Raw genomic sequence first — 14,375 nt, forward strand, 5'->3', positions numbered from 1 at the left:
CTCCCCGCCCCTCTGTTCATGGCGGGAGTTTCTATTACAGACTGTATGAACCGGCTCTGCCGTAGCCTCAGGCTGACTGACTGCTGTAAGCGCCGTTCACTGGCCGCTGTGCTGTTACCGGGTGTCGGTGACCATGGTTGGCGCCGACGCAGCAGGTGAGTAGGATGTGCCCGTGGGGTGGCGGCGCCCTGCAGGGCTAGGATGTATATTGTTGGGGAGTATAGTACAGCAGCAGGGAGCTTTTCCCTCATTCCGGCAGTACTATAACCGGGAGAATATTGTGTTGTAGGTAGCACCGAGCACAGGTCTAGGAAGCAGTGGCGGATTATACTTATGGGCTGTAGGGCTGCAGCTCCCCCAATAAAATATGGAACTTCAGTGGTTGCACAGTGTTGCCAACTCTGAAATGAAAAACAAGCAACAAATAAGTAAAAAACAAGCCCAAGCCAATCCTAAAAAGCTCAAAATTTATGGGGGTGTCTTTGTCCCTCTCTACCTGCCTAACTTCATTTTATTCTTGCTTTATTCACCCCTCTTCACTAACCTGAATATTTTAGTGTGTGCCTATATTGCTTTTCTCCCTCTACACCACCCTCAATAGTTTTACCTCCTTCTTTTCATACATCATTTCCTTGCTAGTCTTCAGCTGGGCACACACTTGCCGATGTGTGTACACCCAGCGATGTGACGCCCACCCGCGTGATATATATCTGGCAGTTGATATGTACTGCGTGGTGGGATGATCGAACACCCAATATGTCGGGCACCGGCTCCATCCACTATGCCTGCGTCGGCATCTGGGTTGTTCCGTCGGCTCTACATGCAGACAAACTGAACGACCCCAATGGACGATCCGCGGGAGTGCACATAGTGGGTACACACTGGCTGATGTGGATGATTGGGCAAAATATCGTCTAGTGTGTTACACACCTTTTCTTTTACCTGATTCTATTTCTCCCCATTCCTCTCACCCCTCTTCTTTATCTCCTTCATTCCTGTTACTGTCTAATTCCATTATCCCCTCTTTAACAGCCTCAGTATTTTTAACTTGCCCCCATGTACCTTCCTCATTTCTGTCCTCTATTTTACTTCTCCCTCTTGCCTGTCCCCTTCAACGTCACCCTGTCCGCTGGCTACTGCCCTCTATTCCCCAGACAAAACTCCCTCCCCCCACTCACCTCACTCAGTGCGATATCACAGAACCTGCACATGTGCAGAACGGGTCCTAAACAACCGGAATCTGCTATTAACAGTGCACTGCTGAATCAGGCCCTCTGTGCGTGGTAAAGTGCAGGACAAAACTGTTTAAGAAACACCTCAAAACAAAATAACTACTGTAGAATCGGTATATTTGTAATTTCTATGTGATTACACTTGCAGACAGGACCACTGTTATTGCCACTTATTATTCATAAGATTGGCATTAGGACTGTCTGGTAGAAGGGGGAATAAAAAGGCACATGGGAAAATAATTTTCTATTGATTGTTTAAACAAGTCATTTTCTAGTTAGCCAAAACTATATAACTACATATATGGAGAGATAGAGACGCAGATACATATCTGCTTCACCCATAGATTAATTTGTAACGTGCTTACCTTATTAGTGGTACAGGTTGAATCTCCTAAATCCAAATATTCAGAAATACGGAAAATTCCGAAATACAGCATTTTTTAAGCATGACTGAGATAGACACCTTTGCTTTTTGATAGTTCAAAGTGAATCTTTATTTAAGGCACAAAATAATTAAAAATATTGTACCTTAAAAAAATAAGCCCAAAAATAAGCAACACGCAACTTGGTAAAAAAACAAGCCCAATACTGTTTGTTATAAGCGGACTTGCAGCGGCAGCTGCCAGTCACACACAACAGGCATCCCCAGGGAACTGTGTTTTCTACCTTGGGACCGCCTGTCCAGGCTGCCATTAGCAGTGAGCTCTGCCTTTCAGGCAGCCCTACACGGCTTCAAGGGGCTGCAGCTGATGAAGTTCCTATAAGCTGGCGTTATGAGCATGTGCTGGTCCCAGCACCTGCCAGATCGGATAGTCTACTGTGGCCCCTTCTTACATTGGATTGATACTTAATATTTGCGGGTATCAGCCTGGTATTTTTGGGGAACATGCTGCAAAAATGTAATGACAAATGGGACCCTAAGGGGTATATTTAACGCAATCTGCATTTTTAATGCGGATGTGATATATTTTTAACATGTCAATTTTCACTAGAATTTAGCAATAATCTCTTGCCAATAAGAGCCTGTCCTGCTGCAGATGTGGAAGCAGCGTGATAGCGCATGAATCAGTTGGGTAGAGACAGATGGATCCGGAAGATCCTTCGAAAAAATCCCTATTACAGTAGCCCATAGGCTACTAGTGTTCTCCCAAGAAAGTTTTGCCAGCCTGGTGGCATTAAGAAGTAACCGGGCGGGGGCAGTGCAATATGGCTGGGCACAGATATTTTTAAAGACTCTTGCATATTTGGCCCACTTGCATGCTGAACACAGATACAGTATAATTGTGTCTAGCAATGCACACTAAGAGACAGTGTACATTTGCAATCTCAAGTGTTCCCGCTGCCTAAACATGTCTCGTAAATATGAGATCGGGATCTCTGTTAAGGTGCATACACACGGTAGGATCTGTACCACCGACTTGAAAGATATCTTTTAGTGAAGTCATTGGCCACATCGCAAAACAGGCAAAGTTGACAATATCGTGCAAGTTGGCCTGCATGTACGGACGATCATAGATATCGGTCATGCGGGAATGCGCCTCGTTGGTCGTTCACTGCATAAAAATTAACGATTTTAATGATATATAATCGTTCATAGATATTGTACCGTTTCTACGCACCTTTACTTTACATACAGAATAACTTAAATTCAGTGCGGCTTGGGCGTCAGACTCAAGTAGCAGGATAGCGCTCGGTGGCATGTAAAAAATGTCAGGTAGAGCGCCCATGAAATTGATCCTGGAGAGATGGTGTTGGCTATTGGGGGCAGGCTCTTATAGCACCGTAGTCTCCATAGAAAGCTATGGAGACTTCCTTGTACTTGAAAATGGAGGGGCTGCTGCAGATATCCAGGGGATCCTCAATATTTGCGGTTAGCCCCCTGAAAATGGATGTTTTCTGGTAATATCCCGCAAATATATATTGATAATTAGGCCTCTATTGGTGTGAGGGCTCTGACTGTTACATGGGTAAGACAGTATGTAGTGATCAGTGCAGGAGAAACTGTTTCTATCCTGCAAATAGCAGCCAGGAGCAACTCTGTCATCCGCACACGGGGTCCTGTTCCTGCAGCTACTTATTGATTCCTTGTCCCTGAATGTGTGTTTTAATACTTTCAGGGCATACATAATTTCTTATTGTTTCGAAAATAAATTATAATTATCAGGTCTAAAACCCAATGATTAATATCCCTCGTAATGGGGCATAAATAATCTCCAGCACATCCTTCTGGTGGTGAAGATCCAGGCGGATGTTGCCCTATTAATGGCCTTTTAGTGTGTTTACTTTGTGTAATTGTGTCATCACCCAAATTAATAGTAATAATGGCAGGGCTTGACAAATTTTTCTAAAATCTAGGAGCCAGGATGGAAGTGTAGGAGCCAGACCACCGCCCCCCCAGAAAAATTACAGGAGTAAGGAGCACAGCTCTGTGTTATGCAACTGTTATACACAGTATACTAGTCCACAAAATGGTAGCAGTTGAATAGATACAGTAAAATGATGGCCCCCTCACTGCTCTGCACAGCTCCCCTGCTCCACCCCCACCCGCCAGTAATAACTGACCACATTTCACATAAAATAATGGTGCCAAAAAGTACAACAAAAACACCCTCCCCTCGTGGTCACACCACTATCCCTCTGAAGCTGCTCCACAGTCCCTGGCCACGCATAGACCCTATTACTGGAGAGCTCTATGCAGCCAGAGATAGGAGACAGTAGACAGCCAGGACGTACAGGAGGATCAGCGTAGACTGGGACAGACAACAGGGATCAGAGCAGGCCAGCATGGACACAGGCACAGCAGTCACCGCAGGCGACACTCAGCACATGCACTCCTGTGCATGATATGAACACCACAATACTATAACTCTGCCAGAGCTGATGAGGGTCTGCTTTCTCCCTCACTGCAAAATCTGGTAGCCAGGCAGCAAAATCTGGTAGCCATGGCGACCTGGCCCCCGGGATTTGTCGAGCCCTGTCTATGGTGTTTTTTTGTATATAAAGTTCAAATCCTTTTTCCCACCCCACACTATAGGAAAGTACTCCTATATCTATTGTATATCTGGGGCAGGGCTGATATATGATCCCCTCCTGGATCAACCATCATTTGAGCAGCGTGATAAAGGATGCACCTGAGGAAGGGGTTGATTTCCATCCCCCTCCTTCTCAAAAACAAACATAAAGCATGTTTTCAACTCTCCTGGATACAATTACACTGAAGGCTTCCACTAAATACATAACCTGTGTTCATGCCTTTGATCTTATTTCCTAATAGTAACAGCATTTGCTTCTATTTACAGGAGAAATTGGAAGACTTTATGCAGCTGTGCCCCAAATCTCTAATATCTTCCACGTCATGGGAAAGATTGGAGAAGGTAAATATAACAAGAGGAAAAATGTACATGGTGTGGGCCCAAAAGTACATTAAAAGTTTGGGCCACTATAAAGGTCCGTATTCAATTAGCCACGATACAAAAAGGGTTTTTAATATAACAGGCACATCGCCTGATAATAACTTGAAATGTTATATTTTATGCTGTGCTGCTACCTTTATTAATTGAGCTGAGAAATTCATCCTTTTATGGGGGGTGGGGGGGACTATTGTCTAATAGTTTCCCAAACTCCACCATTACAGTCCAGCTTTTAAGTATATCCATGCTTGAGCACAGGTGACTTAACTAGTACCTCAGTCAATTTATTTTAACCATTTGCACTCCAGTATGGATATCCTTGAAACCTGGACTGTCATGGCGAAGTTTGGGAAACTGTTTTCGAATCAAAATCACTACTTTGTTTACCAGATAAACTGGCCCCTTCTTGTTACTCCTGCCTGGTGGGTTCCAGGGAAATAGTAAATAATGTTCTAATGAATACTTAATAATCAGTGAAACTGTACCCGAGCTGATGAAATAACTAATAAACTGCACTTTGGTAAAATTCCCCCTAGATATACCAGCTACTAGTATGTTAAAGTAGTTTTCTCCTTCATCCACTAGGGGACACTGGAGTTCAAGACGGTGGTAGAGCAGAGCCTGGCACTTTAAATAATTTAGAAGTGTGACTGGCTCTTCCCCCTCTATGCCCCATCAGCCCCAGTTTTTAGAATGTGCCCGAGAGAGCCGGTAGCACATCAGGCTGTCTCCAGCCTTTCTTATATAATTTTTATTTTTAGATATTAAACAAGCACTGAGGACAGACAGGCTGCTTACTGTGGCAGTCTGCCTGCTACGTGGGAGCCGCCGGGAAGGGCACCACACGGCTACTGCAGCCTGTGTCCGGTGACCCTGAGGAGGGGGCACACAACTTGGAGTCATCGGATCCAGCGAGGACCCGCCACTGCTGACACCGGCATGTGTCCGGGTTCCTCGCCGCCCCCTCAGCCCAGCATCCCGGCCGCAGCAGTTGTAAGTATAACCACTGCTCCTGATTAGCAGGAGCAGTGGACGTTAGAGCTGGGCTCAGTGACATGCCACTAGCTGTCACTGTTAGCGGCGCTGCTAAAACACCGGAGCTAGCGGGGGTGGAGCTAATAATGGTGCGTTCTGACAGCGGCGCCATTGGTACGGGCTCTCCCTCTTGGTGCTCTGCACTGCAGCAGCATCCCTGAGCCCTAAGTAAGTGGCTCACTGTTGCGCACCCAGTACATACAGCCGCTAAGCGCATTCAAGGCAGCCCGCCATTAATAAAAACTGGAACATCCTGCCGGAGCATAGTTGGCAGTCAGTTCCAATATAGGTGGTCTCTGCTCCCTCTTTTATTAAGAGGGGTCGCGCTGCAAGCGCTGACTCACCCCCGATCGGGAGAGAACTGAAGGACTGGGCCCGCCGCAGCTGAGACGGCTGAGTCCGGGTCTCCCGCCCCTCCCCCCACAGTGGGGAGATGTGTGTTCTGCAGCCCACGAATAGGACAAAGTGACAGACGGCTTGCTGCGCTGTCACTTATAGGAAGCACTGGCGCTGTCTCCGTATGTACAGCGCCAGTCGGACTAAGACGGCCTGCTTATATATTAGCCGGTAAACAGCGTGGCTGAAAGGTGCTTTGATAACTGGCGCTAGTACCTCGTGAAACTTGTTTAAATGCGTCGGTGCCCTCCACAACAGGACATCAGCCAATGCTCTCCTCCTGCCTAGAAGGAGGTGTACTCGGGTGGTGTGAGGATCCGAGTTTTCACTCGTGATCGCTCCCCCCCCCCCCCCCCCCCCTCTGTTCCCGATAGATGTATGCAGCGCGTACCAGCCACCTGCAAGAGAGCCCCACTTCCCTATTAAGGGCAGTGTCTACTACCTGCTTCAGTGCCCTAACACCGGCTGCACTGATGGTGAGTCTAGCCTATTGCTGCTCCTCCCCCACCCTCGCGCTGAGCGGGTGCACTATAACTCCGCTTTATGCAGATCTGTTGAGGGGGCAGCTGCTTTAGCCGGGACTCTTCCTGGCTAGCGTGGACATTAAGCGCAGTATTTTCCTCTACCCCAGCGCAGTGTAAGCTATGTTTATAGTTATATATATATATATATATAAATATATATTAATATATATTATACCTTTTTTCGAAGGTAGTCTACGGACAATATAGAACCAAGCCTTAATCCAAATGCCGCGAGAATAATAGTGTATCGTGGGTGAGGAGAACTCCCTATTGGGTTGGTTTTAAAACCACTGTTGGCTGAAGGGACGGGGCCTTGGGTCGATGCTCCCGTATCATCCCTACTCAGGAACGGGAGTCCCATATCGTGCTGACCATCCCTGTGGTCCAGCATTAGAGGCTGGGACGCCCACTTCTCTAGCACTATGTTAATAGCGGCTGCTGTCCTTATCTCCTGCTTAGATTGAGGGTGAGGGTCTTGCGCTGTAGATTCCCCAAGGGACAGGTCTCCCTTTTAATATGTTGGGAGAGCTCTGTCAGTTTAGAGAAGCACGCAATTTTGTGAAATGTTACATGTAATCAGCGTGTGGTGCAGTGCGCTCCACATGCACATAATTTTCACTGAAGCATAGCACAGCTCACTTTTCTGGGGCAGTACTCCCATAAGTATGTGGATTGTTACTCTTCTGCAATAGCTCACCTGATAAGGCGAGTACACCAGTAACATAAGGGTCCCAGAATCGATACCAGTCTGGGACAGCACGCTGCTAAAATATCCTGCCCCTTATGCCGTAGCAGACTGACGGCCACACGTGGCACATGAGCAGTCTCCCTGCGTGGAGGTAAGCCACATGTATGTGTATATTTGTATTTATACTAAGCCCTGCTTTAGAACATATGTCTGGAGTGAAGTTTGTCCTGGGTCTCAGTTCCTTCCAGGGCTCTAACTATTGCTCATGTTCTCATTTTACAATATCATCACCTGCTAATCGTGTATTTAGGTATGCGTATGCATAGGTGGATATATATATCGCTTCTTATCCTTACCATAAAAGCAGGGGTAGGATCTGCTGTTATCCGTTTTATGTCTGATACCTAGCACATTTTAAAAGAAAGATGATGCAATTGGAGGCTGGGCTCTCCTAATGTAGTTGGTGCAATAACTCCGCTTTACACTACTCTCCCTAAGGATTTATGTGTGTGTGTATATCTGTATCAGTACGTGTGATTGCATATATATATCTATGTGTGTGTATATATATATATATATATATATATATATATATATATATATATATATATATATATATATATATGGTATGCCTATACTTCCACAATCATTAGGTTACCTATATTTCCACGGATGGGAAGCCGCCTGGGATTACCAGATGCTGGTGCTTGGGCTCGGTCCTCGGGACCCCGGGCAGTGCATGGTTTCGGGGCTCCTCGTGGAATCGCAGGTGAAAATTGATTAGCTCCACTTTAAAAATGTGTCAGTGAGTAATGGATACACCTGTGGTCCTGCTGGGTGATGTGACGTGTGTGGGGTCATGGGGACAGAGTTTGGGAGCCACTGCTGTAAGCTATATCCATATATATATTAGATGGTGGCTATGGACTGAAGTCATGTTCTGTGGCTTGCATAGTGATAGTTACAATTCCCTATGGCATTGCTTCCAGTATGGACCCTATACATCTTGTATGTCCATACATGTATATACAGATATGTACTTGCATCCTCCTGAGGCTATAGTTCTGTTCCCATCAGTCTATATCTATGGCGCTCCTTTTCGGGGGACCTATGATCTACAACTACACTCCAGTGGCGCACTTGGTAGCAAACTGATATGACTCTAAGAGTGCAGGATATATATATTTATTTATTTTATATTTATAGCATGATGATCTCCTGGTGCAGGAGTCTGACAAGTAAACTTACTATGTTGGCATTAACTCTTCATTTCAAAGAGATTGCCTTCTCATGCAACTGTTATGTCTGTGGGTACGTGTGTATAAATACTGATATATTCCCATTCCTTGAATATTTCCTAATAATTGGGAAATACTGTTTTTTAGCCCTAACTGGGGTTATCACTACAGATATATTCCTTCTTTACTTGGGATAACTAATGCATTCTATGTACAGGTACCCTTCTCTGTATCGATTCTGGTACTCCATGTTATTGTCTTGTCGCATATCTCAATAAAATGGGTCTCTAGAGGGACCCTAGGTACATTTCCTATCAGTACATAAGGAATCCAGGTTCTCTACCATCCTCAGGGCTTAATTAGTTAAATTGCTTGAAGGCCTAGGGCCACCCGCTGATATAGGCAGGGTCAGGCCTGGATTGTATTAGATTGGTGGCCGTAATACGCACTTCACCATTATAAGGGTTAATGTAAGGCTAGGGTAGATGTATAATCTTTATATGGATAAACATCCCTAATGGAACAAGCTCAGGTATAGAGTCCTGTTGTATAACCTTCTTGTCTCCACTAACGTTTTGCTAGTTTTCTACAGTATTTTCTACTGCAACATCTCCAGATTGAAGTCCGTGCTGTAGAGCATTTGTCTTAGAACGCTGAAGCTACTCTCTATCCCTGACAGGGCAGGTTGCTGTGAGTTGGAAAAGGTCAGTGACATTCTACATAGCGTCCAGAGGGTTTCTGGTCGCCCACAGGTAAGCGGGCTTACCCCACTAATGCCTCGGAAGAGACTCCTATTTCAGGCAACCTGACATTACATAGTGTTGTTCTCTATTCCGCACCCTAGCTGCTGTCCTAGCAGCCATCCGCTCTTTTAATCAGTTGGCTCTAGTTTTTAGAGCGTTCCTGGTGTGTGGGTGCACAGTTCCAATATTGAGATTAGTGACACTATTCTACTAGAATCCGTTGGGGTTCTGGACTGAAGAGCATCTATGGGCTAGTGCACATCTTTACATTAAAGGGTGACAGGGGGCCTGGTGGGTTTTTCCGGTTCAGTATCTGTTGCTATTTCATCACATTGACGGGTGCCTTCATGGCTGTCCTAGTGCTCTAGCCTTACTGTATGGGATGCTTCCCTATATTGGTAGCTCTCCCTGGGTGGCTGTTGCATCTGTGCTGTTTAACTGCCAGGGTATCCTGGTTGTTTTCATACTATGTTCGGACCAGCAGTTGGTACTGACTACGCACTACCATCATGTTGGAAGTTGTCTGTCTGGGGTTTTGTTGCTGTGGTTTCTTTTCAGCTGCAGGGTTTCAGTCGCTGTTTTATCACTCTGTTTGAAGAATGGGTTGTTCTGCTGTCTGACCCTCTGAAAGGGATTGTAGTCTCAATCCTCTCGAAGCCGCCTCCGCCTCTGCCAATTGTCGGAGATCTCTATGGTCTAACCCTTCCGCTGGTTAACAACCTTGTAGTAGTTGGACCTCCAGACTGGTTTAGGGCTGCTTCGGTCTTGACTTTTGCCTCCCAGTATACTCTTTATTAGGAGTCTGTGGACAGGATCAGTTCTGTATTTGTAGAATGGTATCGTTATACTTATATCTATATGAGTTATGTTCAGCGTGCTGGGATTCTGCTGTCTGCGACTGTGGCAGCTTCCTGTTTCTGGATCTGGTACGGTTTTCTTGAGTTTTGTTCTTTGGTTACTGCCCTTCTCCTATGGCTTCGACCTGGGGTTCTCTGCTCCCAACAGTCCGGCTTGGTCTGTTTTCAGCTGAGCTTACAGTGTTCTGATGCTTCTCACCTGAGGGTGCTTTCTCGCTAGCCGCTTTATTCCATTCGATTTATGCTGTACGTTGTGCAATTTCTGTGACTGTTCAGCAAGGAGTTCTGATTGTCTCCTGGCTCTACGACACTTGATCATCAGCTCTTGCCTTTCCGTTGGGCCTCCGGTTCTGTGCGGTCCCTGTTTCGGTTTGGCTGAAGGGTCGGCAAGTTCTCCGTGCTTCCCACCCGGGCGGTTGGCTTTGGAACGTCCCCACTGTCTTGAACTCCAGTGTCCCCTAGTGGATGAAGGAGAAAACAGGATTTTGGTACTTACCGATAAATCCCTTTCTCCGATTCCACAGGGGACACTGGACGTCCGCCCTGCGCTGCGTACCTGCCGTTTTGTTTGGTACCTTCTATAGTTGTGTGACTGCATGTTTTCCCTGCAGTGGGTTCCTTTGTTCTCCTTCAGTCGGTCTTGTTCCGTTCTGTGGTCTTCTCCTTCTCCTCGTTTTCCTGTTGTCCTCCGTCTCCTCTCGGGCTCAGTTCTTAAACTGGGGCTGATGGGGCATAGAGGGGGAGGAGCCAGTCACACTTCTAAATTATTTAAAGTGCCAGGCTCTGCTCTACCACCGTCTATACCCCACTGTCTTGAACTCCAGTGTCCCCTGTGGAATCGGAGAAAGGGATTTATCGGTAAGTACCAAAATCCTGTTTTCTCAAGTTTTTAGATTGGGTTATTAAATGAAGAAAAAAAAGAAAATGCAGGCGCACACTAAGCAGTAAGACTACTTTTAATCAAAGCAATTGTAATAAACTCTACATGTAACATGGGGTATAAATAAGGTTCTTGGCACGTTTGGCCAAAAATGCTTGTCCATCTACCACGTCGAGGTGACCCTCAGCAGATGGGTCCCTAACATCCCTAATACTGACACATTAAATAAATGTATCCATAATTTATATGTAATGGTGCACTGCACACCCATTATAGATACACCACTGCCCTTGCTGCTCCCACTGCTAGTGGGATGGAACAAGCCATAGTCTATCAGGAGGAAAGGGGTATTGTGCACTGGGAACATTAAGTATGGAGACAACGGCACTGAGGAATTTACCGGGTCACTTTACTAGTATTTATATTATAGTTCTCTTTTGAAGCTGGAGATGATACATTTGTACAAACTCAGACTACACCTAAAATTGTCTCTAACTCCACAGCCCTGATACCACCTACGGTAGGAAATATTTTTGCTTAGGTGGCCCTTTCCCCTTATACAGAACCATTAAATAAAGATCACATCTATAAATAATTGGGGAGCAATGTGATTAATGGCTTTCGTCCGGTGCAGTTAGAGAAACAGAAGAGCCCTGTGAGAAACTGCTGTACGATGAGAACCCCTGGGCTACATATGGGGGGAGGGGCCACCTAGGATATTATTTCCCTATGTGGTAATTTAGCTTTAATTGTGTAAGCACATCATCTTGTTAAATTATCTTTTTGGTTGTAAAATGTTTCCTCTCTCTCCCAACTTACTGCACTTGCCTGTTTTCATAACTATTCCTTACCTGTTTCATAACTATTCTAATTTTGTTCTCATTTTATCTGCAAAATACCAATTTCTAACCTTTTTTTTGTATCAACTGACAAGCTGTTGCTTATGCAAGTAATATGAATGTGCCACATATCATGCATTTTGTTTATTCAGGCACTTTTAGTTCTGTGTATTTGGCGGTTGCAAGGTTAAAGTCAGGGGAAGACAGAAGATTTGCTTTGAAACATGTAATCCCTACAAGTCACCCCAACCGAACTGCAGCAGAACTTCAGTGTCTGGCTGTAGCTGGGTAAGTATAATGTGACCACATAGCTATCATGATGCAGAAGAGGGCAGGAACTGCGTTAGTTCTGTGTCCCAGAATTTTTCAACACCATTTCATTCGTGTATGCCTATGTGCAGAGTTGGATGCATGTACACGCTTGCTTCTGGGGAGGCGGACCAGGGGGGAAGTGCAGTCTGTCATAGGCCCAGTACAGTAAGTGTGTGTGTTGCATAACTGCAAGCGTACAGACACGTACTGAAAAGCAGATACACCTGTCAAAGCTGTACAGTAAGATGAGTCGCCCCATACTAGCTACATGCATCTAATTGGACTTGATTGTAAATTTACCTCTGAAGCTGATAACTGTTTTTTTTTTTTTTTTTTTTATGATCATCCGTATATTATAGTATGTATTTTGTGTGTAGTTAAAATAAAAATAACTTTTTTGATTCAGCAAATATTTCTTCTCATGTATGAGTGAATGTATTATCTGAAGCATTTATAGATGTTTGATATGAAAGAAAATATAAAAGGTGCTTATGAACTGGTGGTTTATGAATGCCTGACACATATGATACAGGCACAGATCTGGACGCATCTTCTGATTCGTGCATCTCCTGCATGTTGGTGTAAATACAGTATTTCTCCGCCTCATCTGGGGGTCACTCCTTAACATGGGATGTAGAAAGGACGATAAGAATGAGGTCTTAGGTTAATGATGCTCTAAATATATGCCCCTCCCTACAACCACTCACTAGTTTTTAATTAAGTGCTAAAAGTATAATAGCATAGTAACAGCTAAGAATAGGTTACAATATACCTTTTTTTTTTTTTTTTCTTTAAGGAACTGCCAGAAAGTCAACTGTAAAGGGTTAAAAGTTAGTTTACTCCTATTCACCCCTAGAAACAAGCTGGTGTTCTTTGTGACCTAGTTCCGGATTTCTCGCTGGTTCAATGAATTCATTGCACCTCCGATACGCATTACTGAGTGTGCAAGGGGAGCCAGCCACCACAGAAGTAGCCAACCGTTTTCATAAGCAGCTCAGTTATTCGTGACCACATAAGCAATGCTCCCTGAAGAATTGGCTGTCTCAGAACAGCCTAGCTGGTGGGACGCAGCACATGGGGGGGGGGGGAGGTCTTGCTGGCCAGCTACAATGAAGTGAGATAGCCCAGCAGAGAGGGAGCATGGCTGAGTGGTCAGGAGGCGGAGCCAGGATTGGCTTCTGTATGGCCAGTCCCTGCCAGTAGTGGGTCTGACAAATGATTGGAAGTCCAGAGGATGGTTGCTAGAGGGAGAATGACTAAAACACATGTTCATTGTTACAGACCAGAGGCATGTCTTTCATATTAAATCCATTTCTCCCCTATAGGACAGGGAAGTAGAGGACTACAGAAATCACACTCCATCCAAGTTAAATAAGTCTCTGGCTATTGAGAAGTCAATAATCATTTCATGGCTTTCCATCTTGGCTAGTACGAGTCATGGCTGTTGAGAGGTAAATAAAAGTATGACGCTCCATTCTGGCTAACAAGTCATTGGCTATTGAGATGTCCATATGAATGTCTCCATCATGACTAATGAGTCAATGGGCTATATTTACGAAGCACCGGCTTTTATAAGCCGCAGTTTCTTGCCTGGTTACAGATGAAAATTTAAAGTCAAGAAGTGTGAAGCACATCCGAGTTTATACTTAATGTTAGTGCCACTTTAACTATTCGCATTTGCCAGAATTGGTGAATGAACTCTGTCTTAAACCTGACATTAGTCTCTGTTCTTTACCCCATTTTGCCTGTTGACGTGGCAAATGGTGGTGTATTCTCCTAGAGTGGGTATTCCGGTAGCACATTTAAGAAACCTTCTGGTGCTGGAAAATATGGCTTTAAAGAATGCATCAGATAAGACATGCGATGGTACTCTAAAGTCTAGTTTTGCAGCCTCAGATACAGCACTGAGCTTTATTTTGGCAGTTGCATGGGTGTCAAAGCCATAGAAAAATGGACAATGTTTGGCAGAAACCATTGACAAAGGTCGCCCACAAGCAGAATTGTTGGCGATAACTGAGCAGATAGACGTACCTTCGGAGTATTTTGGAAAAGTTTCTTTAGATGCAGCCTCCATTGATTCATGCATTTTAGCCTTAGTAGCTAGATGTACAATTTGGTTTAGGTCCTGGTTAGCTGACATTGAGACTAATGCTGGCCCTACACTAGTGCGGTTTCTGGGACGATTGTCCGGTTTGCGACGTGTCATGCGATGAATTGTGTC

At 45.0% G+C, this 14,375-nt stretch overlaps 1 pseudogene across 1 annotated transcript in view; it reads left to right on the forward strand.

Moving 5' to 3' along the window:
* LOC148508213 (cell division cycle 7-related protein kinase-like) overlaps positions 1 to 14,375 on the forward strand; it is a 53,048-nt pseudogene continuing 38,673 nt past the window's right edge. Inside the window, exons 1-3 of the transcript XR_015869614.1 lie at positions 1 to 155; positions 4,532 to 4,606; positions 11,995 to 12,130. The product of XR_015869614.1 is annotated as a cell division cycle 7-related protein kinase-like (transcript). The remainder of the gene's footprint in view (positions 156 to 4,531; positions 4,607 to 11,994; positions 12,131 to 14,375) is intronic.

This window comes from Taudactylus pleione, unplaced genomic scaffold (genome assembly GCF_031769625.1).
Source record: "Taudactylus pleione unplaced genomic scaffold, aTauple2 ptg000373l, whole genome shotgun sequence".
In the NCBI taxonomy this organism is placed as follows: Eukaryota; Metazoa; Chordata; class Amphibia; order Anura; family Myobatrachidae; genus Taudactylus; species Taudactylus pleione.